This window comes from Dendropsophus ebraccatus, chromosome 15 (genome assembly GCF_027789765.1).
Source record: "Dendropsophus ebraccatus isolate aDenEbr1 chromosome 15, aDenEbr1.pat, whole genome shotgun sequence".
Taxonomy (NCBI): Eukaryota; Metazoa; Chordata; class Amphibia; order Anura; family Hylidae; genus Dendropsophus; species Dendropsophus ebraccatus.
In genome coordinates this window covers 60,152,472-60,180,007 of record NC_091468.1, presented here as the reverse complement: position 1 = coordinate 60,180,007, position 27,536 = coordinate 60,152,472, and the positions used below count along the sequence as shown (strand labels likewise).

The window sequence follows — 27,536 nt, the reverse complement described above, 5'->3', positions numbered from 1 at the left end:
CAGGAGTGAGGCGAAGGATCTTGTTCAGAGGCGACTGTAATAGTAACTATCCCCAAGTCTATGGACGCTTGCTCCCAGCCGCTTAGGGTTATGGGATTCCTGGGTGGTCCAGGCAATGGGTCTGTCCATGAAAAGCTCAATTTGGAAAAATTCTTGGAGGAGTCTGAGGCCACAGAGAGAACACCCCCACGTTTATGTGTGAGACCCCGTAATCTGCATATAATGTGAGCGCCGTGTGCGGAGGGAACGCACTATACTGGGCTCATGGGAGGATATTATCCAGGATGAAATGTCTCGTTTTATAACCTCACCAGTGATTGCCCATCTGGGCCTCAGCCATGGGATACACCATATCCAAGCAATATATAATGTTTATGTCTGTCCTGAGGGTTGGGATTTATGGCCTAAGACGAGAAAACCGCTATACATCAGGTGCAGAAACTACTGACTGCCCGATCCCTGGAGGAAACCAGTGTAGGTGGTTAAGTATCAAACATCGCGGCTTAGATACAGCAAATCATGGCTCAGAAGACAGTATAACATGATAGGATTCAGCAGCTCAGTAGAATACAAGGTTGGTAGCATCACAGGTTTGTATACCACATTACAAGCTTAGATATAGTGGTTGAGGCACAAAAAATAACGCACATGATAGGATTAGATACAGTTGTTCTGACGGTATACCATATCACAGGCTTAGATACAGTGATTGAGGCATAGGTAGCATCACATGATATGATTAGATACAGTGGCTCTGCAGACAGTATACCACATCGCAGGCTTAGATACACTGGTTGAGGCACCAACAGTATTACACAATAAGTTTAGATACAGTGGCTCCGCAGAGAGTATCACACATGACAGACTTAGATACACCAGATTGGCAGAACAATATTCACTATTTGTGCAGACTGTAAACACATTCATGGCTTTACAATGGCGGCTCCTCATCTCCGGACACATAGTAAATGGGAGGATACATTTTGCAGTTAATGTTGTATGTAATGGCAGGCATCCATAGCCACAGACGGAGGACACCTGCGCAGTCTGCGACCTGCACCGTCACGGGTGACTGCCATGTCTGCTGAACATTTGCGCACTCCAACAACCTGCGAATCCACTCACGGCCATATAACGCTCCCCACACACCAGGGGCCAATCCATCATATGTGCACCAGCGCAGGCCTGGGGGGGATGCGTCCTCCCCGACATGTGCTATAATAAATCTATTGTGGGGTCTGGATGGGCAATGTCATCTCTAGGACCCCCAGGTCTTTGTGATGGCAACAAAACTGGTGAAAAGTTACTATGTATCCCAGTCCTGCTATGTATCCCAGTATTACTATGTATCCCAGTATTACTATCTATCCCAGTATTACTATCTATCCCAGTGTTACTATGTACCCCAGTATTACTATGTATCCCAGTCCTACTAAGTACCCCTGTATTACTATGTATCCCAGTATTACTATGTATCCCAGTATTACTATGTATCCCAGTATTACTATGTACCCCAGTCCTACTATGTATCCCAGTGTTACTATCTATCCCAGTGTTACTATGTATCCCAGTATTACTATCTATCCCAGTGTTACTATGTATCCCAGTGTTACTATGTATCCCAGTCCTACTATGTATCCCAGTATTACTATGTATCCCAGTATTACTATCTATCCCAGTATTACTATGTATCCCAGTGTTACTATGTATCCCAGTCCTACTATGTATCCCAGTATTACTATGTACCCCAGTATTACTATGTATCCCAGTATTACTATGTATCCCAGTATTACTAAGTACCCCAGTCCTACTATGTATCCCAGTCCTACTATGTATCCCAGTGTTACTATGTATCCCAGTGTTACTATGTATCCCAGTCCTACTATGTATCCCAGTATTACTATCTATCCCAGTATTACTATCTATCCCAGTATTACTATCTATGCCAGTATTACTATCTATCCCAGTATGACTATCTATCCCAGTACTACTATGTATCAAAGTGTTACTATGTACCCCAGTATTACTATGTATCCCAGTACTACTATGTATCCCAGTATTACTATGTACCCCAGTATTACTATGTATCCCAGTCCTACTATGTATCCCAGTGTTACTATGTATCCCAGTGTTACTATGTATCCCAGTGTTACTATCTATCCCAGTATAACTATGTATCCCAGTTTTACTATGTATCCCAGTGTTACTATGTATCCCAGTGTTACTATGTATCCCAGTATTACTATGTATCCCAGTATTACTATGTATCCCAGTATTACTATGTATCCCAGTCCTACTATGTATCCCAGTGTTACTATGTATCCCAGTACTACTATGTATGCCAGTATTACTATGTATCCCAGTATTACTATGTATCCCAGTATTACTATGTATCCCAGTCCTACTATGTATCCCAGTGTTACTATGTATCCCAGTACTACTATGTATCCCAGTACTACTACGTATCCCAGTGTTACTATGTATCCCAGTATTACTATCTATCCCAGTATTACTATGTATCCCAGTGTTACTATGTATCCCAGTCCTACTATGTATCCCAGTATTACTATGTACCCCAGTATTACTATGTATCCCAGTATTACTATGTATCCCAGTATTACTATGTACCCCAGTCCTACTATGTATCCCAGTCCTACTATGTATCCCAGTGTTACTATGTATCCCAGTGTTACTATGTATCCCAGTCCTACTATGTATCCCAGTATTACTATCTATCCCAGTATTACTATCTATCCCAGTATTACTATCTATGCCAGTATTACTATCTATCCCAGTATTACTATCTATCCCAGTACTACTATGTATCAAAGTGTTACTATGTACCCCAGTATTACTATGTATCCCAGTACTACTATGTATCCCAGTATTACTATGTACCCCAGTATTACTATGTATCCCAGTCCTACTATGTATCCCAGTGTTACTATGTATCCCAGTGTTACTATGTATCCCAGTGTTACTATGTATCCCAGTGTTACTATCTATCCCAGTATAACTATGTATCCCAGTTTTACTATGTATCCCAGTATTACTATGTATCCCAGTGTTACTATGTATCCCAGTGTTACTATGTATCCCAGTGTTACTATGTATCCCAGTACTACTATGTATGCCAGTATTACTATGTATCCCAGTATTACTATGTATCCCAGTATTACTATGTATCCCAGTCCTACTATGTATCCCAGTGTTACTATGTATCCCAGTACTACTATGTATGCCAGTATTACTATGTATCCCAGTATTACTATGTATCCCAGTATTACTATGTATCCCAGTCCTACTATGTATCCCAGTGTTACTATGTATCCCAGTACTACTATGTATCCCAGTACTACTATGTATCCCAGTATTACTATGTATCCCAGTATTACTATGTATCCCAGTGTTACTATGTATCCCAGTATTACTATGTACCCCAGTATTACTATGTATCCCAGTATTACTATGTATCCCAGTATTACTATGTACCCCAGTATTACTATGTATCCCAGTGTTACTATGTATCCCAGTATTACTATGTATGCCAGTATTATTATGTATCCCAGTGTTACTATGTATCCCAGTGTTACTATGTATCCCAGTATTACTATGTATCCCAGTATTACTATGTATCCCAGTATTACTATGTACCCCAGTATTACTATGTATCCCAGTGTTACTATGTATCCCAGTATTACTATGTATGCCAGTATTATTATGTATCCCAGTGTTACTATGTATCCCAGTGTTACTATGTATCCCAGTATTACTATGTATCCCAGTATTACTATGTATCCCAGTATTACTATGTACCCCAGTATTACTATGTATCCCAGTGTTACTATGTATCCCAGTATTACTATGTATCCCAGTGTTACTATGTACCCCAGTATTACTATGTATCCCAGTATTACTATGTACCCCAGTATTACTGTGTATGCTCCTTCGGTCACTGCCTGCTGCCTCTCCTGGATCCATATACGTGTGGCTTATGTGATGTGGCCTCATCTGTCTGTTGCTACAAAGGAACAGTCTAGAATAAGTCTCCTTCTTGTGCTCAGTACTGGAGGGGCAGATGGGGTGCTGACAGAGAGGGATGTCAGCTGAGAGGAGGGAATCCATAATATCAAGGGGGCAACTGCTGAGCAAGCGACATCTACAGAGCAGTACGGAAACCTACCCAGTTCTCGCCTTTACCTGCAGGGGGTGCACCCCAGAAATGAAGTAAAGGGGTACTCTTAACTTGATAAGTTATATAACAAGCTGATCACTGGTTGTCCAACGGCTATAGAGAATGAAAGGAGGTCAGCCTATAGAAGAATGATCAGCGTTCAGACCATAGAGAATGAATGGAGCTCAGCCTATAGAGAGTGACCAGAGCTTAGCACATAGAGAATGAAAGGAGCTAAGTCCATTGAAAATGAAACAAGTTCAAGGTATAGAGAATCATCAGAGCTTAACCCATAGAGAATAAATATAGAATGAATGGAGCTCATCCTATAGAGAATGAATGGAGCTCAGTCTATAGAGAATGACCAGAGCTCAGCCTATAGAGAATGACCGGAGCTCAGCCTATAGAGAATGAATGGAGCTCAGCCTATAGAGAATGAATAAAGCTCAGCCTATAGAGAATGACCGGAGCTCAGCCTATAGAGAATGACCGGAGCTCAGCCTATAGAGAATGACCGGAGCTCAGCCTATAGAGAATGAATGGAGCTCAGTCTATAGAGAATGAATGGAGCTCAGCCTATAGAGAATGAATGGAGCTCAGCCTATAGAGAATGAATAAAGCTCAGCCTATAGAGAATGAATAAAGCTCAGCCTATAGAGAATAAATAAAGCTCAGCCTATAGAGAATGAATAGAGACACTACTACATGTTATAGAGCATGGGTCTCCAAACTGCGGACCTCCAGCTGTTACAAAACTACATTTCCCATCATGCCTGGGCAACCAAATTCAAAGCTTTAGCCATCCAGGCATGATGGGAGTTGTGGTTTCGCAACAGCTGGAGGGCCGCAGTTTGGAGACCCATGCGTATAGAGAATGAATAAAGCTTAGCCTATAGAGAACGAGTGGAGCTCAGGCTATAGAAAATGACCAGAGCTAAGCCTGTAGAGAATGAATGGAGCTCAGCCCATAGAGAATGAATGGAGCTCAGCCCATAGAGAATGAGTGGAGCTCAGCACATAGAGAATGAGTGGAGCTCAGCCCATAGAGAATGAGTGGAGCTCAGCCCATAGAGAATGAGTGGAGCTCAGCCCATAGAGAATGAGTGGAGCTCAGCCCATAGAGAATGAGTGGAGCTCAGCCCATAGAGAATGAGTGGAGCTCAGCCCATAGAGAATGAGTGGAGCTCAGCCCATAGAGAATGAGTGGAGCTCAGCCCATAGAGAATGAGTGGAGCTCAGCCCATAGAGAATGAGTGGAGCTCAGCCTATAGAGAATGAGTGGAGCTCAGCCTATAGAGAATAAGTGGAGCTCAGCCTATAGAGAATGAGTGGAGCTCAGCCTATAGAGAATGAGTGGAGCTCAGCCTATAGAAAATGAGTGGAGCACAGCCTATAGAAAATGAGTGGAGCTCAGCCTATAGAGAATGAGTGGAGCTCAGCCTATAGAAAATGAGTGGAGCACAGCCTATAGAGAATGAGTGGAGCTCAGCCTATAGAGAATGAGTGGAGCTCAGCCTATAGAGAATAAGTGGAGCACAGCCTATAGAGAATGAGTGGAGCTCAGCCTATAGAGAATGAGTGGAGCTCAGCTCATAGAGAATGAGTGGACCTCAGCCCATAGAGAATGAGTGGAGCTCAGCCCATAGAGAATGAGTGGAGCTCAGCTCATAGAGAATGAGTGGACCTCAGCTCAGCCTATAGAGAATGAGTGGAGCTCAGCCTATAGAGAATGAGTGGAGCTCAGCCTATAGAGAATGAGTGGAGCTCAGCCTATAGAGAATGAGTGGAGCACAGCCTATAGAGAATGAGTGGAGCTCAGCCTATAGAGAATAAGTGGAGCTCAGCCTATAGAGAATAAGTGGAGCTCAGCCTATAGAGAATGAGTGGAGCTCAGCCTATACAGAATGAGTGGAGCTCAGCCTATAGAGAATGAGTGGAGCTCAGCCTATAGAGAATGAGTGGAGCTCAGCCTATAGAGAATGAGTGGAGCACAGCCTATAGAGAATGAGTGGAGCTCAGCCTATAGAGAATGAGTGGAGCACAGCCTATAGAGAATGAGTGGAGCTCAGCCTATAGAGAATAAGTGGAGCTCAGCCTATAGAGAATGAGTGGAGCTCAGCCTATAGAGAATGAATGGAGCTCAGCCTATAGAGAATGAGTGGAGCACAGCCTATAGAGAATGAGTGGAGCTCAGCCTATAGAGAATGAGTGGAGCTCAGCCTATAGAGAATGAGTGGAGCTCAGCCTATAGAGAATGAGTGGAGCTCAGCCTATAGAGAATGAGTGGAGCTCAGCCTATAGAGAATGAGTGGAGCTCAGCCTATAGAGAATGAGTGGAGCTCAGCCTATAGAGAATGAGTGGAGCTCAGCCTATAGAGAATGAGTGGAGCTCAGCCTATAGAGAATGAGTGGAGCTCAGCCTATAGAGAATGAGTGGAGCTCAGCCTATAGAGAATGAGTAGAGCTCAGCCTATAGAGAATGAGTGGAGCTCAGCTCAGCCTATAGAGAATGAATGGAGCTCAGCCTATAGAGAATAAGTGGAGCACAGCCTATAGAGAATGAGTGGAGCACAGCCTATAGAGAATGAGTGGAGCTCAGCCTATAGAGAATGAGTGGAGCTCAGCCTATAGAGAATGAGTGGAGCACAGCCTATAGAGAATGAGTGGAGCACAGCCTATAGAGAATGAGTGGAGCTCAGCCTATAGAGAATGAGTGGAGCACAGCCTATAGAGAATGAGTGGAGCTCAGCCTATAGAGAATGAGTGGAGCTCAGCCTATAGAGAATGAGTGGAGCTCAGCCTATAGAGAATGAGTGGAGCTCAGCCTATAGAGAATGAGTGGAGCTCAGCCTATAGAGAATGAGTGGAGCTCAGCCCATAGAGAATGAGTGGAGCTCAGCCTATAGAGAATGAGTGGAGCTCAGCCTATAGAGAATGAGTGGAGCACAGCCTATAGAGAATGAGTGGAGCACAGCCTATAGAGAATGAGTGGAGCACAGCCTATAGAGAATGAGTGGAGCACAGCCTATAGGTTGCTCCGCTTGTCCCTTGCACCAGTTTTGATCATTCTCCCCATAGTTATCTGGGGTGGGGTTTGTGTTTGCACACGTCTGGCACATGTTCTGGTACAGGGGGGGTTACACGCTTCACAGGCAGGACACAAGCGTGGCAGTCAGTCGTCACACACGCCTAGGTCACTACGCTGTGTGCTTTGCAGTCAACCTTGATATCTGGGTCTTAAGTGCCGGAGACCTTTTACTTCTTCCTTAGGTTCCCAAATATTTGAACAGAGGGAAATCATTAGTCACCGTGAGACCAGAACCAAAGACAGGGACAACGACGAGGCGACTCGGGTCAAGGGATGAAGTCATGGACAGGTTTTACGGTCCTGTTCACACAGCAATGCCGCACTCATCCATCACCGCTCTGATCTGTTCTCCAGAATTAAGAATTCAAACTGATAATCCAGCTGCTTCATTAAAAAAAAAAAAACACAGCACCACCCCTGTCCTCAGGATGAGTGCGGAATTACAACTCAGCTCTATTCACTTCAGTGAAACTGAGCTGCAATACCCCACACAACCTAAGAACAAGACTGATGCAGTTCATTTCTAATCCTGGCAAAAATCTTTTCCTTTAAAATCCACTGGTTTTAGAAAGTTATATAGATTTGTAATTTACTTCTATTTAAAAATCTCAAGTCTTCCAGTACTTATCAGCTGCTGTATGTCCTTCAGGAAGTGGTGTATTCTTTCCAGTCTGACACAGTGCTCTCTGCTGCCACCTCTGTCCATGTCAGGAACTGTCCAGAGCAGGAGAGGTTTTCTATGGGGATTTGCTACTGCTCTGGACAGTTCCTGACATGGACAGAGGTGGCAGAAGAGAGCACTGTGTCAGACTGGAACAAATACACCACTTCCTGCAGGACATACAGCCGCTGATAAGTACTGTAAGACTGGAGATTTTTAAATAGAAGTAAATGACAAATCTATATAAATTTCTGAAACCAGTTGATTTGAAAGAAAAATATTTTGGCTGGAGTACCCCTTTAAGGTGTTGTTTTGGGTTCTCTTCTGTAGTGTCCCCTAAGTTTTCAGTGCTGTACTGTAATAACTTGTAGGGTCTGTGGAGGACACGGCTGATTTCTCTCCACTGACGACTTGTGTTATAGATATAAATAGCGCCTCGCATCCATCACCAGTTGTTATGCGGAATTGCGGCAGTTCATATTTTTACCCCGCACTCGTCTGTCTGATACCAATTAATCCTCATAATCCCTCTGCAGTTTAACCCTTGAGAGCACGAAATTCCTGCCAGCACAAAATATATCTCCATTGGGAAGAGCAGACATATTGTATGATGCAACTGAGGGGACCTGCAATCTCATCATCTCCAATCCACCGCCCCTCCCAACACTCCCAGGATGCACTAAAATATGGCAATAAATTAGCATTCCTCCCAGTGATTAATTTAGGGAACACCCACTTTGTGTATATTTGCATAAACCCGCCCCTGAGGAGCAATCCAACAGGCAGGAGCCATGTCTTCTGTATGATTTGTTATCAGGGCGGATTCATTGTAGCCACCCCTGGAATGGTGAGAGCTGCAGGTCCCCTGAACAAGTCACCTGGTGTGAGGACACACGTCGGGTCTGCACCAGGTTTTTCTCTCCCTTGGTTGTAGGGTGATCAGGAACTTATTTATGTGTACTTGGCTTTTTCTATATGCACCTTATATAATTGTGTATTTGTTTTTTCACATGCACTTTATATACTATTGTTGTTTACAGGGATATTTTGTTTGTTTGCGCTATAGCACTTTATTAGGGCAGTAGTGGTCATTGTTTGTCTATTTATTTTGTATTGTTTTGCTATCATAATTATTTACAAGGGCCTGGCACATAGCGAATATATATATATATATATATATATATATATATATATATATATACACACACACACACACACAGTGGTACCTCGGTTCTCAAACGGTATTTTCAAGGAAAGTTTGCTCTGGTTCTCAAACACTTTTCGGGCCCCCAGTCTTGAAGTGCAGTAATACCGCGGTATTCAAACAAAAATGTACCTGGAAGTAACGTTCCACGTTGTGAGCGTGGATGGTGGGTTGTACCTGGTGAGTTTAGCACTAAAGAGGCTTCACATATAGTACAGTACTGTATAAGAGAGCTGGAGGGCATATACAGTACCGCCATCTCCCATCCTGTACAGTATAGGATTGCTGGAGTGCATATACAGTACAGTAGTAGTACAGTCAGTGCACCACCATCTCCCATCCTGTACTGTATAAGACTGCTGGAGTACATATACAGCACAGTAGTAGTACAGTCAGTGCACCACCATCTCCCATCCTGTACAGTACTGTATAAGACTGCTGGAGTGCATATACAGTACAGTAGTAGTACAGTCAGTGCACCACCATCTCCCATCCTGTACTGTATAAGACTGCTGGAGTGCATATAAAGTACAGTAGTAGTACAGTCAGTGCACCACCATCTCTCATCCTGTACTGTATAAGATTGCTGGAGTGTATTTACAGTACAGTAGTAGTACAGTCATTGCACCACCATCTCCCATCCTGTACAGTACTGTATAAGACTGCTGGAGTGCATATACAGTATAGTAGTAGTACAGTCAGTCCACCGTCATCTCCCATCCTGTACAGTATAAGAATGCTGGAGTGCATATACAGTACAGTAGTAGTGCAGTCAGTGCACCACCATCTCCCATCCTGTACTGTATAAGACTGCTGAAGTGCATATAGAGTACAGTAGTAGTACAGGCAGTGCACCGCCATCTCCCATCCTGTACTGGAGGAGTGAGGAGTCGGTGACTACTGTACTATAATTGCTGGTTTTGTTCAATGTTTCTTATGTATAATGTACTGTACAGTATATAGTGCTGCTCTGTCCTGTACTGTAATGATGACACTGGGCACTTTTCACTGTAATAAATATTGTACTGTAGGTAATTATTGGTGGGTGCTGGAACCAATTAAACACACTTACATTATTTCCTATGGGAAAACACTGCTCAGTTCTCAAACAGCCTTCCTGAACCAATTAAGTTCAATAACCAAGGTACCACTGTGTATATATATATATATATATATATATATATATATATATATAGTTCCTAGTGGGTTGGTGGACTATTATGTCCAGCCATCCAGAATGATGATAACCTATGTAGTTATTTGTAACAGTTTGTAACAAAGTTTTTTGTGGTGTCATGTTATCTGTGTACTGATAAAGATTAAATTGTTTTGGTTCATGTTTTTATATGAGGGCTCCCTTGTATCTGTATAGAATAGCTGCAGATCGGCGCTTGGTTACAATATTGATCGGCCCCAGTAATAGTACCCTAAGGGATGAATAGAACCTGAATCAGGAACAAGATGAGCTCTATTTACTATACAAGCAGATTATTCTCACATTATTACTTTCAAATTGTTATTATCACATTATCATCACATTGTTATCACATTGTTATCACATTATTGTTATCACATTGTTATCATTACATTGTCATCACATTATCACATTATTATTATCCACATTATTATTGTTATTGTCACCGCTCTGCTACAATGTTACAACTTGTCTGTACAGATTTCCTCCGCTGTCCTGTCCTGTCCTGTCATACATTGGTACAGCAGCCCCCGTGTACCCCAGCAGTACCCAATGAGTAATGGGCCCCCAGTCCCAGGTCATCGCTGGGGCAGCAATCAGTCCAAGACCCCCCAGAAATCAGAGACTTTTATGTCAGGTGAGTGATGGCGGCTTCTTTGGACTCACATAAAGGAGAGAAGGGAAGATTTACTTCCCCCCGGCCCCCACCATGTCCAACCACACAATGAGGGGCCGCCAGCAGCCTGGAGATACCGCACAGCCAAATATTCTGGGGGCTCCCATTGATCAAGCAGAGAATCCCCCCTCAGCGTCTTATAATAAAGATCAAACCCCAGGAAGAACATCACATTTACATATAAAAAGCTGAAGATACATTGTATCCGAGCTGGAGAGCGAAAGATGGCGCCACCATAGATCAGCAAAGCGTACAACGACCGAACAAATCATGCTGATAAATGGGCAGGGTGAATAGGATGGAGGCCCCCAAGTGTCATTATCCTGTACCCCAAGTGTCACTATCCTGTACCCCAAGTGTCACTATCCTGTACCCCAAGTGTCATTATCCTGTACCCCAAGTGTCACTATCCTGTACCCCATGTGTTATTATCCTGTACCCCAAGTGTCACTATCCTGTACCCCAAGTGTCACTATCCTGTACCCCAAGTGTCACTATCCTGTACCCCATGTGTTATTATCCTGTACCCCAAGTGTCAGTGTGTTATTATCCTGTACCCCAAGTGTCATTATCCTGTACCCCAAGTGTCAGTGTGTTATTATCCTCTACCCCAAGTGTTATTATCCTGTACCCCAAGTGTCATTATCCTGTTCCCCAAGTGTCAGTGTTATTATCCTGTACCCCAAGTGTCATTATCCTGTACCCTAAGTGTCAGCATGTCGCTATCCTGTACCCCAAGTGTCAGCGTGTCGCTATCCTGTACCCCAAGTGTTATTATCCTGTACCCAAAGTGTCACTATCCTGTACCCCAAGTGTCATTATCCTGTACCCCAAGTGTCAGCGTGTCATTGTCCCAGTACAGATTGTTCTCCTGGTCCTGGATAGTGGATTATATCAGTGCAGCTGTGCATTATAATATCTGTTACCATCCCCCCCCCTCCCATCATATTAATGATATAAATGGGGCAATTATTGCTCATGAGTCGCAGCTCCGCACCAGTCACCCACAACCGCTGCACAAAGGATAATTCATTGCTGTCTTGGAAAGTAGCTCAGTGCCCGGCCTGTAAACATGAAGCGATACACCCCCCCCCCCCCACGCTGGAGTGTTATAATAGTGGTGGAGCAATATATAAGCTTTGACAGATGTAGAACGTTACCCGGAGCAACAGATTACTAACCATCCGGCCCATCACTACTGTATACTCCCATCTAGCACCAGGAAAGCCCCCTCCATACACACTGACAGAGACAGACTGATAGACTCCTTCACTGACATCCTCTGTGCTGCCATGGCACTGCCCATTCTGTGTTGCCTTCCGCCCAGGGCCAGGTATTGATATCAGATATTACACAGAGGTCACTCAAGTCAATTTACTCGCAATACGATACAAAACAATAGAAATGAGGGAGACAGCGAGCGACAAGTATTACTCAATGACAGAGAGACAATGTGTAGCAGCTCTATAGTACAATTCTATAGTGGAAACAGTCAGCATGTACAATGAACCTATAGTAGTGCAATACAAAGGAGAATAGGCCAACAATGCCAAAGTAGATGAAGAATGGAGTCCCCATGTAAAGACCAACTCCGCAGAGCTCGGCTGGTGTTAGTACAGTGTATCCGAGCTGTATATCTAACATAACAATAAGAAAGGTGAATCTGCTTAAAAATTAGGGGGAAAAGTTTCATTACAGCTTTAATTAAAATGTAAATAGTTACATTCTCGCCCAAACTCATGCCACACGTCCTCCGTACTAGTGATACCTGCCCTCTACACTAGTGACACACGTCCTCTGTACTAGTGATACCTGCCCTCTACTCTAGTGATAAACGTCCTCCCTACTGGTGGTACCTGCCCTCTACACTAGTGACACACGTCCTCTGTACTAGTGATACCTGCCCTCTACACTAGTGACACACGTCCTCTGTACTAGTGATACCTGCCCTCTACACTAGTGACACACGTCCTCTGTACTAGTGATACCTGCCCTCTACACTAGTGACACACGTCCTCTGTACTAGTGATACCTGCCCTCTACTCTAGTGATAAACGTCCTCCCTACTGGTGGTACCTGCCCTCTACACTAGTGACACACGTCCTCTGTACTAGTGATACCTGCCCTCTACACTAGTGACACACGTCCTCTGTACTAGTGATACCTGCCCTCTACACTAGTGACACACGTCCTCCGTACTAGTGATACCTGCCCTCTACACTAGTGACACACGTCCTCTGTACTAGTGATACCTGCCCTCTACACTAGTGACACACGTCCTCTGTACTAGTGATACCTGCCCTCTACTCTAGTGATAAACGTCCTCCCTACTGGTGGTACCTGCCCTCTACACTAGTGACACACGTCCTCTGTACTAGTGATACCTGCCCTCTACACTAGTGACACACGTCCTCTGTACTAGTGATACCTGCCCTCTACACTAGTGACACACGTCCTCTGTACTAGTGATACCTGCCCTCTACACTAGTGACACACGTCCTCTGTACTAGTGATACCTGCCCTCTACTCTAGTGATAAACGTCCTCCCTACTGGTGGTACCTGCCCTCTACACTAGTGACACACGTCCTCTGTACTAGTGATACCTGCCCTCTACACTAGTGACACACGTCCTCTGTACTAGTGATACCTGCCCTCTACACTAGTGACACACGTCCTCTGTACTAGTGATACCTGCCCTCTACACTAGTGACACACGTCCTCTGTACTAGTGATACCTGCCCTCTACTCTAGTGATAAACGTCCTCCCTACTGGTGGTACCTGCCCTCTACACTAGTGACACACGTCCTCTGTACTAGTGATACCTGCCCTCTACACTAGTGACACACGTCCTCTGTACTAGTGATACCTGCCCTCTACACTAGTGACACACGTCCTCTGTACTAGTGATACCTGCCCTCTACACTAGTGATAAACGTCCTCCGTACTAGTGATATAAGCCCTCCACACTAGTGATAAACATCCTCCGTACTAGTGATATAAGCCCTATACACTAGTGACACACGTCCTCCGTACTAGTAATACCTGCCCTCTACACTAGTGACACACGTCCTCCGTACTAGTAATACCTGCCCTCTACACTAGTGACACACGTCCTCCATACTAGTGATACTTGCCCTCTACATTAGTGATAAACGTCCTCCGTACTAGTAATATATGGGCTCCATACTAGATTCCAATTGGTGCCAGAATACTTCTTTCAGAACCCGATCCTCCTGTATTGGATGAGCACGGTGACGGTGGACCCCTGACTCTATAGACTATTGACACACTTTCCCCACACTAGTGACACCCCCCCTACCACCTACTAGTGACTCACTTCCCACACACTAGTGACACACTTCCCCCACACTAGTGACACCCTCCCTCTACTGACACACGTCCCCCACACTAGTGACATACTTCATCTACACTACTGACACACTTCCCCCACACTAGTGACATACTTCATCTACACTACTGACACACGTCCCCCACACTAGTGACATACTTCATCTACACTACTGACACACGTCCCCCACACTAGTGACATACTTCATCTACACTACTGACACACTTCCCCCACACTAGTGACATACTTCATCTACACTACTGACACACTTCCCCCACACTAGTGACATACTTCATCTACACTACTGACACACTTCCCACACACTAGTGACACACTTCCCCCACACTAGTGACACTCTCTCTCTACTGACACACGTCCCCCACACTAGTGACACTCTCCCTCTATACTAGTGACTCCTTTGCTCTAGATTCCCCAACACTAGTGACACACGTCCTCTACGCTAGTGACTCATTTCCCACACACTAGTGACATACTTTATTTACACTACTGACATACTTCATTTACACTAGTGACACACTTCCCCCACACTAGTGACACTCTCCCTCTACACTAGTGACTTCTTTCCTCTACACTAGTGATACACAGAGTCCTTACCTCTTTGTCCCTATCAGCAGCGGTGAGTACAGTGGATACAATGTCATGGCCTTGTAGTCCGCCTACAGACAGGGTGATGGCTGGATATTCCTGAAATCCATGAGAATGGTGAATGGAATCTGAGCGTGATGTGGGAAATCCTGCAGCGGAGCAGCCCAGATGCCGGGACTATGCTAAGCCAGAGCCCTCGTCCCTGGAGAAGTGGGAGACTTTATTATTGGCAATGAATCCCATTGAAGGCGGCAAATGATTTCCTGATTGGAGTCTCTGTAACATGCGAGGGGTTTGTGTACTGCAGAAGATCTCCACAGAAACTTGGCACAGGATGCCGGGGCCGATCAGTGCCAGCTAGCCAGAAAAAACCTCTTCATTATGAAAGACAGGCTGCGCAACTCTACCAGCTTATGTCAACAATGGCCCTGGCTACCCGCTGGAAAAAGAAGGCTGGCACTCATCACACAGGCTGCTTGTCAACTGAAAGGGATACATAAAGGGGCAGGGTGGGTACTGCCAGGGCACAGACTGAGGGGCACTGACAGCATGGCTGGCATCTCCCTGGGCAGCTGTGACAGCTGCAGCGACAGCACAAATTCTACCTAAGCAATAAGGGTCACCACAGGTCAGGGCAGGAGACACAACACTGCAAATGTTGGGGTGTCCAAAGCAATGTCACCCCCATTACTGTAGTGTCTGATCCCAATGTCAGGCCAATGAATGAGTATTAATGGGGTACTTCGGCAAGAATCTTTTTCTTTCAAATCAACTGGTTTCAAAAAGTTACATAAATCTGTAATTTACTTCTATTTAAAAATGTCCAGTCTTCCCATACTTAATAGCTGCTGTATGTCCTGCAGGAAGTGGTGTTTTCTTTTCAGTCTGACACAGTGCTCTCTGCTGCCACCTCTGTCCATGTCAGGAACTGTCCAGTACGGGAAGACTTGAGATTTTTACATAGAAGTAAATTACAAATGTATATATAACTTTGTGAAACCAGATGATTTGAAAGAAAAAGATTTTTGCCGGAGTACCCCTTTAAGTACAAGCATAAGCCTTGTGCAGGTGGAGTTAGTGTGTTATATATCCAGGACTAATGGATCTCTCCATAGATCCCTGCATGGTTCCAGAGCATCTCCTGACATAGGACTGCCGATCAGTAAATATAAGTACCCACAGATCAGCCCCATGGAACCGTGCTCAGGATTACAGAGGAGGGGTCCTGCATCTGATATATAGAACAACATTACAGGACAAGTCCATCCATACATGTCCTCCGAAACTCTGCAACGTATCACAGCGCACAAGCTCAGCTCAGCTACATCTGTACACATCAGTAATAAATGCTACATGACATTCCTGTGCTCTGCTGTTCCTGCTCTGAGCGACCATGTCCCAGCAAATACAAAGCAAGTCTGCCCTGCCGCATGTAAGGGGACATGGGGAACTATGTCCTATCTATCTATCTATCTATCTATCTATCTATCTATCTATCTATCTATCTATCTATCTATCTATCTAAATATCTCCTATCTATCTCCTATCTATCTATCTATCTCCTATCTATCTATCTATCTATCTATCTATCTCCTATCTATCTATCTTCTATCTATCTATCTATCTATCTATCTATCTTCTATCTATCTATCTAAATATCTCCTATCTATCTATCTATCTCCTATCTATCTATCTATCTATCTATCTATCTATCTATCTATCTCTCTATCTCCTATTATCTATGTCCTATCTATCTATCTATCTATCTATCTATCTATCTCCTATCTATCTCCTATCTATCTCCTATCTATCTATCTCCTATCTATCTCTCTATCTCCTATTATCTATCTCCTATCTATCTATCTATCTATCTATCTATCTATCTATCTATCTATCTATCTCTCTATCATTTATCTCCTATCTATCTATCTATCTATCTATCTATCTATCTATCTATCTATCTATCTATCTATCTATCTATCTATCTCCTTCCTATCCATCCATCTATCTCCTATCTATCTATCTCCTATCTATCTATCATCTATCTATCTATCTATCTATCTATCTATCTATCTATGTTCTATCTATCTCCTATCTGTCTATCAATCATCTATCTATCCATTTTTTTCCTTCCTCTGTTAGTTTTTATTCTTTTATTTACAAATATAAAACATAACAATAATAATAATAATAATAATAATAATAATAATAATAATAATAATAATAATAATAATAAGCATAACAATCCCTCAGTATAACAGACTGACTGGTTGGGGCCATACACCAGCTCACATCTCCCAGTCCCCCTTGCTGGTGTAGCCCCTCGGTCACTTTCTGCAGTGGCAGCGCATTGTTGCTGGTCGCTGGCTGCTGTGTAGGCAGATCCGCCGCCTGCGGCCCACAGACCCTTCACCATTGTTCCCACATCCAGCAGCTGTGCCGGCCTGACCAACACGTCCATAGTATTTATCTGCACAATACTGCTGGGTAGAGGCTGCAGCGGAGGTTCTCTGTGCCTCATTCGGTAATGTCCCTAATATAAGCAGGGGCCGGACAGTGAGGTACAGAGGAGGCCCCCCCAGTCTCCACTGTGGCCCCTAACATGAGAGGGGGCTGTCCTGTACAAACCTAGAGACACAGGGGACTGCTGTCTGCGACCAATAACCCACCCCTGAGTAATGACATCACCACCCAGATCAGCCAATAAGGTTGCAGCATTCTCCTATATATGTCATATATGTTACATCAGTGACCCAGCACCTGAACATCTGCACAGGGTTTATATCTGTTACAGTAATACAGTGTATCAGCAGACGCCACTGGATACAGATATAACATCGCTGCACAGTATCACCTGCGGGCTGTATCATAGAAAGGAAGACATGTCTGCACAGTACAACTTCTACAATACACAAACCTGGTTACCGGATCCATCCCCCAGTCACTACAGATCATGTAATAGATGTGACCTGCAGTCCTATGTAACAGCACAGATAACACAGTGATAACTCTCCAAGTACAGAAAATGTAGTAGATGTGACCTGCAGTCCTATGTAACACCACAGATAACACAGTGATATCTCTGAGTACAGATAATGTAGTATATGTGACCTGCAGTCCTATGTAACAGCACAGATAACACAGTGATAACTTCGTGAGTACAGATAATGTAGTAGATGTCACCTGCAGTCCTATGTAACAGCACAGATAACACACTGATAACTCCATGAGTACAGATAATGTAGTAGCTGTAACCTGCAGTCCTATGTAACACTACAGATAACACAGAGATAACTTTCTGAGTACAGATAATGTAGTAGCTGTAACCTGCAGTCCTATGTAACACTACAGATAACACAGTGATAACTCTCTGAGTACAGATAATGTAGTAGATGTGACCTGCAGTCCTATGTAACATCATAATGCCTTAGATACACTGCAGATAAATGTGAACGGTGACACATAATACAGGAGATGATATCAGGGATTCTATGTAACACATAACACATTGTAATGACTGACACCAGAAAGGAAACTCAGATCAGATCTGCAGATAGATAGATAGATAGATAGGAGATAGATAGATAGATAGATAGATAGATAGGAGATAGATAGATAGATAGATATATAGATAGATAGATAGATAGATAGATAGATAGATAGATAGGAGATAGATAGATAGATAGATAGATAGATAGATAGATAGATAGGAGATAGATAGATAGATAGATAGATAGATAGATAGATAGATAGATAGATATAGATAGATAGATAGATAGATAGATAGATAGATAGATAGATAGATAGATAGATAGATAGGTAGATATAGATAGATTACCTTGCAGCAGTCCTCTTACAGCCCCCCATACATCTCAGTATCAGGGTCCCCGGTTGTGTCCATTATCCATGGAGTTGTCCCCTGGTCTCCCCCCATGTGAGCTGTAGAGTGTGAGAACAGACAGTGGCTGCAGCCTGGGACCATGCCCCCCCCCCCCCCCCCCCCCCCCCTGCACTGATCACACAGCCCAGCATGCTGAGCATTCCTCAGGCCACATACCCTGCGCCCTCCGCCCTGGATATAGAGGGGGGGGGGGGTCACTGTATCCCCTACTATTATTACCCCCTGGCACATGTGTGCACTGTCAGCCCTGTCACTGACCCTCCCCAATTTGCTGCACAGGACTCTACAGCTATGGAGGATTAGTTATAGATATCATGGGAAAGCAGGGTGACAGCAGGATGGTCTCTATGACATGTGCACTGTTGGCATTCAGCTTTCTGGACAGAAGCTACTAAAATCCAGACTCATTTACCATTCAGGAGTCAAGGAAAGCTGGGTGACAGCCTATATGTCCACGGCTACAGCCCTGAGTGTTCTGCTGTCACACAGCTTTCCTAAAGGGAAGATCAGTCTACTTGAATTCTATTTTGCTGCATAGCCAGACAGGACCCTGGGAAAGCTGAGTGACAACTGTCCTGACAACAGGAGTATTGGCAGACACAGTTGTCACACAGCTTTCACTGTACGGCTGGAAGAGGAATGGTCAGGGCTGTAACATAGCTGAACAATAACTGTGGGACCTGTAGTGACTATAGGATCTCAGTCTATGAGGACAAAGCACTCATGATAAATTATTAGTGAGCAGAATTATGAATGCAGCTGTGGAGTATTATACATGGAGATGACACTTCCAGCTGCTGCAATAAAATTTAATGGGCAATGTCCATCATGGTGGAGAGAAGATGGCTGGTGTCCATGTGTCGGACTACACCCCATCTGCAACATTGCATAAATCCTCCCGCATTTCCAGGGAAGCAGAGGGTCCCAGCAGGGAGGGGAACACACTGCGGCTGCTGCTCTCTAACCTGGGAGTCCCAGTCATGTGTAGTATTCCCAGGGCCCGGGCACCATGGCGTAGGGTTACCTTGCTTGTCATGGCAGTAAGTGACCCTGATGTTACCCAGGAACAGAATTATCACTAAGGGGAAGTGACTGTTTATAATTCTACACGTTACATTGTTGCCAACACATTACGGCTATTTTCAGGCACTGTTGGTTGCCTTCTTATACATAGGCTGGATAAATGAGGGGTAAAAATAGAGGAGGATGGGCCCAACAGCCAATCTACAAGGCTTTCCCTTCTGGCACTGGTCCACTTTATGATACAGTCTGAAACAATGATACAATGTACCTTCATGTGCCCAATAGTGGCCACAACTGCTGTTACATCAGCCCACAGCTACCAGCCACATAGACGATTGATAATAATATCACGTATTGTAACAAACCCTCAGCTGTGCGCAGTCAGGTCACTCTGCAAGTTATACAGGTTTGTAATTTACTTGTTACTTGTAAAAATCTCCAGTCTTTCCATACTTATCAGCTGCTGTATGTCCTGCCGGAAGTGGTGTATTCTTTCCAGTCTGACACAGTGCTCTCTGCTGCCACCTCTGTCCATGTCAGGAACTGTCCAGAGTAGTAGCAACTCCCCATAGAAAACCTCTCCTACTCTGGACAGTTCCTGACATGGACAGAGGTGGCAGCAGAGAGCCACTTCCTGCAGGACATACAGCAGCTGATAAGTAAAGGAAAACTTCAGATTTTAAAATAGAAGTAAATTACAAATCTATATGACCTTCTGTATGTCCTGCAGGAAGTGGTGTATTCTTTCCAGTCTGACACAGTGCTCTCTGCTGCCACCTCTGTCCATGTCAGGAACTGTCCAGAGCAATAGCAAATCCCCATAGAAAACCTCTCCTTCTCTAGACAGTTCCTGACATGGACTGAGGTGGCAGCAGAGAGCACTGTGTCCGACTGGAAAGAATACACCACTTCCTGCAGGACATACAACAGCTGATAAGTAAGGGAAAACTTCAGATTTTAAAGTAATCTATATAACCTTCAAAATGAGTTGATGTGAAAGAAAAAAGATTGTTGCCGGAGTACCCCTTTAAGAATGTGACTCTGAGAGCAAACCAAGGGGATGAGATGAGATATTTAAGTGCAGACAATGAGAAAGTTGCTGAACTTTCAATGTAAGTGCATATGAGAGGAACATGGCAGGGCGATGGTGTCATCTGTCTGCTGTCGCTGCGCTGCATACAGTGGCTATAGTGCTGCACACAGCCATCATGGATCCTGCCCACCGTCTAGACAAGGACCATGCCATCCTCAGTAATTACTGGTTATCCGATTCTCCCCAATGATGGCATCTAAGGGTGGAGAACCCAGAAGACGGACCCCAACCCAACACAGAATTACCACCATCTGGTGACAACCCAGCAACTGATTATGTAGAATGACAGTAACCCTCCCAGTCTGTCTCTCTATGTGCTGTACTGGCGAATGTAGGGGAGGAAACATCAAGCTAGTGCTCCCTGTTATCAGCCAGGCTGGGGAGAGGTGACTGTAGGACAGGTATATACGATCTATTACTCTCTGGTATCAGCCATGTCAGGCTGGGGGAGAGGTGACTGTAGGACAGGTATATACAATCTATTACTCTCTGGTATCAGCCATGTCAGGCTGGGGAGAGGTGACTGTAGGACAGGTATATACAATCTATAACTCTCTGGTATCAGCCATGTCAGGGGGGGAGAGGTGGCTGTAGGACAGGTATATACAATCTATTACTCTCTGTTATCAGTCACGTCAGGCTGGGGGAGAGGTGAATGTAGGACAGGTATATACAATCTATTACTCTCTGGTATCAGCCATGTCAGGCTGGGGAGAGGTGACTGTAGGACAGGTATATACAATCTATTACTCTCTGGTATCAGCCATGTCAGGCTGGGAGAGGTGACTGTAGGACAGGTGACTACAATCTATTACTCTCTGGTATCAGCCATGTCAGGCTGGGGAGAGGTGACTACAATCTATTACTCTCTGGTATCAGCCATATCAGGGGGGAAGAGGTGACTACAATCTGTTGCTCTCTGCTATGGCGGTCTGGATCAGTGTCAGTCCCCATTAGAATTCTACTCATGGACTATAGTGCAGTGTTAGTCGTCACTAGCATTTTGTGTCCGTTCCCTAGAAGTGAAGGGTTAATGTGGGGCTATAGATGGGACTCCGCTGCCTTACAAGGAAGCAAAGAGCATTAAGTTGCATTTGTGACATTCCAGCCTGTAAGTCAGTGTAGTGAGAGCAGTTTCCATGATGTAAGGACCCTACCGAGCTCCTCGCCTGCACCACAAGGACACTGGCTGCCATCTGGATGAGATTGTGTCTCTGGAATGGAGCAGGCTCCCAGGACCCTGGGTCAATAGCACTATGGGGAAAAGGCCTCCATGGATCCTGTGCTGCAGCACAACGCATTTCATCTCCCAGAAGTGGAATATTACAGGATTCTGAGGCATCAACCTGGAATATCACTGGTGATTTATGTAAGGAGAGAATCTCATTGGACTATGGTCAAGATACTGCAGGAATATGATTGTTATAGGCAAATACATGTTTATTTTGTAAGTAACACTGTGAAAAACTAACAATTACATAGACAAAGCTACAACTCTGTGCCCCTCGAATAACGTAGAATCACAGGAGTGAAAAAACAACAACGAACATGACCTCAAAATAACTGCAGCACAAGGATAAAAAGCTCCACTCCAAGGCTTCGAACTATTATTAATAATACAACCCTAACCTATAACTACTATAATACTGCCCCCTACGTACAAGAATATATCTACTATAATACTGCTCCTATATACAGGGATATAACTACTATAATACTGCTCCTATATACAAGAATATAACTACTATAATACTGCTCCTATATACAAGAATATAACTACTATAATACTGCTCTTATATACAGGGATAGAACTACTATAATACTGCTCCTATATACAAGAATATAACTACTATAATACTGCTCCTATATACAAGAATATAACTACTATAATACTGCCCCCTACTTACAAGAATATATCTACTATAATACTGCTCCTATATACAGGGATATAACTACTATAATACTGCTCCTATATACAAGAATATAACTACTATAATACTGCTCCTATGTACAAGAATATAACTACTATAATACTGCTCTTATATACAGGGATAGAACTACTATAATACTGCTCCTATATACAAGAATATAACTACTATAATACTGCTCCTATATACAAGAATATAACTACTATAATACTGCTCCCATATACAAGCATATGACTACTATAATACTGCTCCTATATACAATAATATAACTACTATAATACTGCTCCTATATACAAAAATATAACTACTATAATACTGTTCCTATATACAAGAATATAACTACTATAAAACTGCTCCTATATACAGGAATATACTACTATAATACTGCTCCTATATAAAAGAATATAACTACTATAATACTGCTCCTATATACAGGGATATAACTACTATAATACTGCTCCAATATACAAGAATATAACTACTATAATGTTGGTTCAGGGAAGAAAAAGAGCGCTGCACCTCACACCTATGGCTGACACTAGTGCCTCTCGGCTGCATTAAAAATATCAGAATTTTGTGTATGAATTGATCAAGCCACACTGCCCCATGTACCGCGTGCAGGTATCTGATACACATGGGTCCACACTGTGCTGGTCAGTGACCACCACCCCCGCAGGTGTGCATGAGCAGGGAAGGGGGACCATGGAACGGCCCTGCAACCCCCATTCCACAGGACCAGACCCAAAATGCCCCCCCAAAAAAACTCCCAGCCAGCACCGCCGGCGGAGGAAGCTGCCCCCAAACAGCACAAGTCTGGATAAGGTATTGTGCTCACCATTGCTACTGCAGATAGAATGGGACAAACAGGAGGTATAAAAGCACATGCACTCAGGTGTCTCCTGCTGATTGCGGACATGTGGGTCTTCCAGGAGGAGTGCAAAAACACTGAGAAAATAGAAAAACAAAATACGGTTCAGGGAAGAAAAAGAGCGCTGCACCTCACACCTATGGCTGATACTAGTACCTCTCGGCTGCATAAAAAACATCAGAATTTTGTGTATGAATTGATCAAGCCATACTGCCCCATGTACCGCGTGCAGGTATCTGATACACATGGGTCCCTACACTAAGTCCACACTGTGCCAGTCAGCGACCATCACCCCAGCAGGCATGCATAAGCAGGGAAGGGGGGCCCCTCATCCAGACTTGTGCTGTTTGGGGGCGACCTTCTCCGCCGGCGGTGCTGGCCGGGTTCAGGTGTGGTGTTTTTTGGTCTGGTCCTGTGGCATGGGGGTCGCAGGGTCGTCCCATGGCCTCCCTTCCCTGACTGTGCACGCCTGCGGGGTTGGTGGCCACTGACTGGCACGGTATGGACTTAGTGTAGGGACCCATGTGTATCAGATACCGGCACGAGGTACATGGGGCAGTATGGCTTGATCAATTCATACACTAAATTTTGATGTGTTTTTTATTTAGCCTAGGGGCACTAGTATCAGCCATAGGTGTGAGGTGCAGCACTCTGTTTCTTCCCTGAACCATAACTACCATAATACTGCTCCTGTATACAGGAATATAACTACTATAATACTGCCCCATATGGTGGTGGCATTATGGACAATATGTTGAATCTCAGATCTTTTTTCAATGGAAACAGCTGGGTACAGCATATCAGATTCTCTTTGTTATTTATGGGCACTTTATGCCGGAGCAAGTCACGCAACAAATCCACATGTAAACACACATTGTGGAGAAACATGGTGTATCCGACGCATTTCAGAGCCTGGTCTTGTAAGGAAGCGTGAGACTGCTTAGTGTCAAGTTTATTAACAGAATGAATGCGGTAGAATCTCACGCTACAACATCGTCCTATGGAAGAGCGAGGTGGGCGACCTCTAGATCCAGGCAGATATAATCTCAAGGGGATTGGGGTAACTGGTGGAATCAGCAGATTGTGACACATGATCCGTCCTCAGCAGACCCTGCGCCTGACAGAAAGAAAACATCCTCCTTCTATATATAGTCCTCCTGCTCTGTGGTCTGAGTGGACCCTGAGACTGTGACTCTTATGAAGCAGCGGGAAAATGAGGCAGCAAATCTGGGCAACCTCTGTGCCGCAACCCAAAATATCAGAGGCTGATGCAGCAATAACACGGGGGGTTTGTAACAGTGCAGAGAGAAGGGGAACATAGCAGCAGTAATAAATTAGGTCTAGTCTTGTATTTAGGAGCAGTATTATAATAGTTATATTCTTGTATATAGGGAGCAGTATTATAGTAGTTATATTCTTGTACATAGAAGCAGTATTATAGTAGTTATATTCTTGTATATAGGGAGCAGTATTATAGTAGTTATATTCCTGTATATAGGGGCAGTATTATAGTAGTTATATTCTTGTATATAGGGGCAGTATTATAGTAGTTATGGTTCAGGGAAGAAAAATTGCGCTGCACCTCACACCTATGGCTGATACTAGTGCCCCTAGGCTAAATAAAAAACACATCAGAATTTTGTGTATGAATTGATCAAGCCATACTGCCCCATGTACCATCGTGCAGGTATCTGATACACATGGGTCCCTACACTAAGTCCACACCGTGCCAGTCAGTGGCCACCAACCCCGCAGGCGTGCACAGCCAGGGAACGGGGGCCATGGGACGACCCTGCGACCCCCATGCCACAGGACCAGACCCAAAAACCCCACACCAGAACCCGGCCAGCACCGCCGGCGGAGAAGGTCGCCCCCAAACAGCACAAGTCTGGATGAGGTATTGCGCTCACCATAGCTGCTGCAGACAGAATGGGAAAAGACAGGAGGGATTAAAACCATGTGCACTCAGGTGTCTCCTGCTAATTGCGGTCATGTGGGTCTCACCAGGAGGAGTGCAAAACACGGAGAAAAGAGAGAAACAAAATGCGGTTCAGGGAAGAAAAATTGCGCTGCACCTCACACCTATGGCCGATACTAGTGCCGCTAGGCTAAATAAAAAACACATCAGAATTTTGTGTATGAATTGATCAAGCCATACTGCCCCATGTACCATCGTGCAGGTATCTGATACACATGGGTCCCTACACTAAGTCCATACCGTGCCAGTCAGTGGCCACCAACCCCGCAGGCGTGCACAATCAGATACCGGCACGAGGTACATGGGGCAGTATGGCTTGATCAATTCATACACAAAATTCTAATGTGTTTTTTATTTAGCCTAGCGGCACTAGTATCAGCCATAGGTGTGAGGTGCAGCACTCTGTTTCTTCCCTGAACCGCATTTTGTTTCTCTCTTTTCTCCGTGTTTTGCACTCCTCCTGGTGAGACCCACATGACCGCAATTAGCAGGAGACACCTGAGTGCACATGGTTTTAATCCCTCCTTGTTTTTTCCCATTCTGTTTGCTGCAGCTATGGTGAGTGTAATTCCTTATCCAGACTTGTGCTGCTTGGGGGCGACCTTCTCCGCCGGCGGTTCTGGTGTGGTGTTTTTGGGTCTGGTCCTGTGGCATGGGGGTCGCAGGGCCGTCCCATGGCCCCCGTTCCCTGACTGTGCACGCCTGCGGGGTTGGTGGCCACTGACTGGCACGGTGTGGACTTAGTGTAGGGACCCATGTGTATCAGATACCTGCACGAGGTACATGGGGCAGTATGGCTTGATCAATTCATACACAAAATTCTGATGTGTTTTTTATTTAGCCTAGCGGCACTAGTATCAGCCATAGGTGTGAGGTGCAGCACTCTGTTTCTTCCCTGAACCGCATTATAGTAGTTATATTCTTGTATATAGGGAGCAGTATTATAGTAGTTATATTCTTGTATATAGGAGCAGTATTATAGTAGTTATATCCCTGTATATAGGAGCAGTATTATAGTAGTTATATTCCTGTATATAGGACCAGTATTATAGTAGTTATATTCTTGTATGTAGGAGCAGTATTATAGTAGTTATATTCTTGTATATAGGAGCAGTATTATAGTAGTTATATTCTTGTATATAGGAGCAGTATTATAGTAGTAATATTCTTGTACATAGGAGCAATATTATAGTAGTTATATTCCTGTATATAGGAGGTAGTATTATAGTAGTTATATTCCTGTATATAGGGGCAGTATTATAGTAGTTATATTCCTGTATATAGGAGCAGTATTATAGTAGTTATATTCCTGTATATAGGAGGTAGTATTATAGTAGTTATATTCCTGTATATAGGAGCAGTATTATAGTAGTTATATTCTTGTATATAGGAGCAGTATTATAGTAGTTATATTCCTGTATATAGGAGCAGTATTATAGTAGTTATATTCCTGTATATAGGGGCAGTATTATAGTAGTTATATTCCTGTATATAGAAGCAGTATTATAGTAGTTATATTCTTGTATATAGGAGCAGTATTATAGTAATATTCTTGTAGATAGGGATGAAGGTAGTATTATAGTACCTCTATTCCTTATGTAGCAGACAAATTACTGTCTTTTCCAGTAGTTTGTAGTCACATGATCATGTCTGGACGATGACGATGCAGACAGACACACAGCTACCGCATGTTTTACAGCATAGAGGTCGACCCTAGTAAATGCCTGGTTTGATCCGCTGTCAGGAGCTCAGGTGAAGTCACTTTATGGGGAATGTACAGAATGTAATAA

General features: G+C 44.0%; 1 protein-coding gene across 5 annotated transcripts in view; it reads right to left on the bottom strand.

Annotated features, from left to right (window-relative positions):
• DAAM2 (dishevelled associated activator of morphogenesis 2) overlaps positions 1-27,536 on the bottom strand; it is a 168,747-nt gene that overhangs the window by 135,186 nt on the left and 6,025 nt on the right. The window contains exon 1 of one of the 5 annotated variants that reach the window (XM_069954832.1): positions 18,794-18,880. The exons of the other annotated variants lie outside the window; for them this stretch is intronic. The gene's annotated coding sequence lies outside the window, so the exon portion shown is untranslated. Of the gene's footprint in view, positions 1-18,793; positions 18,881-27,536 lie in introns of those variants that run through there. 5 annotated transcript variants of the gene reach the window in all.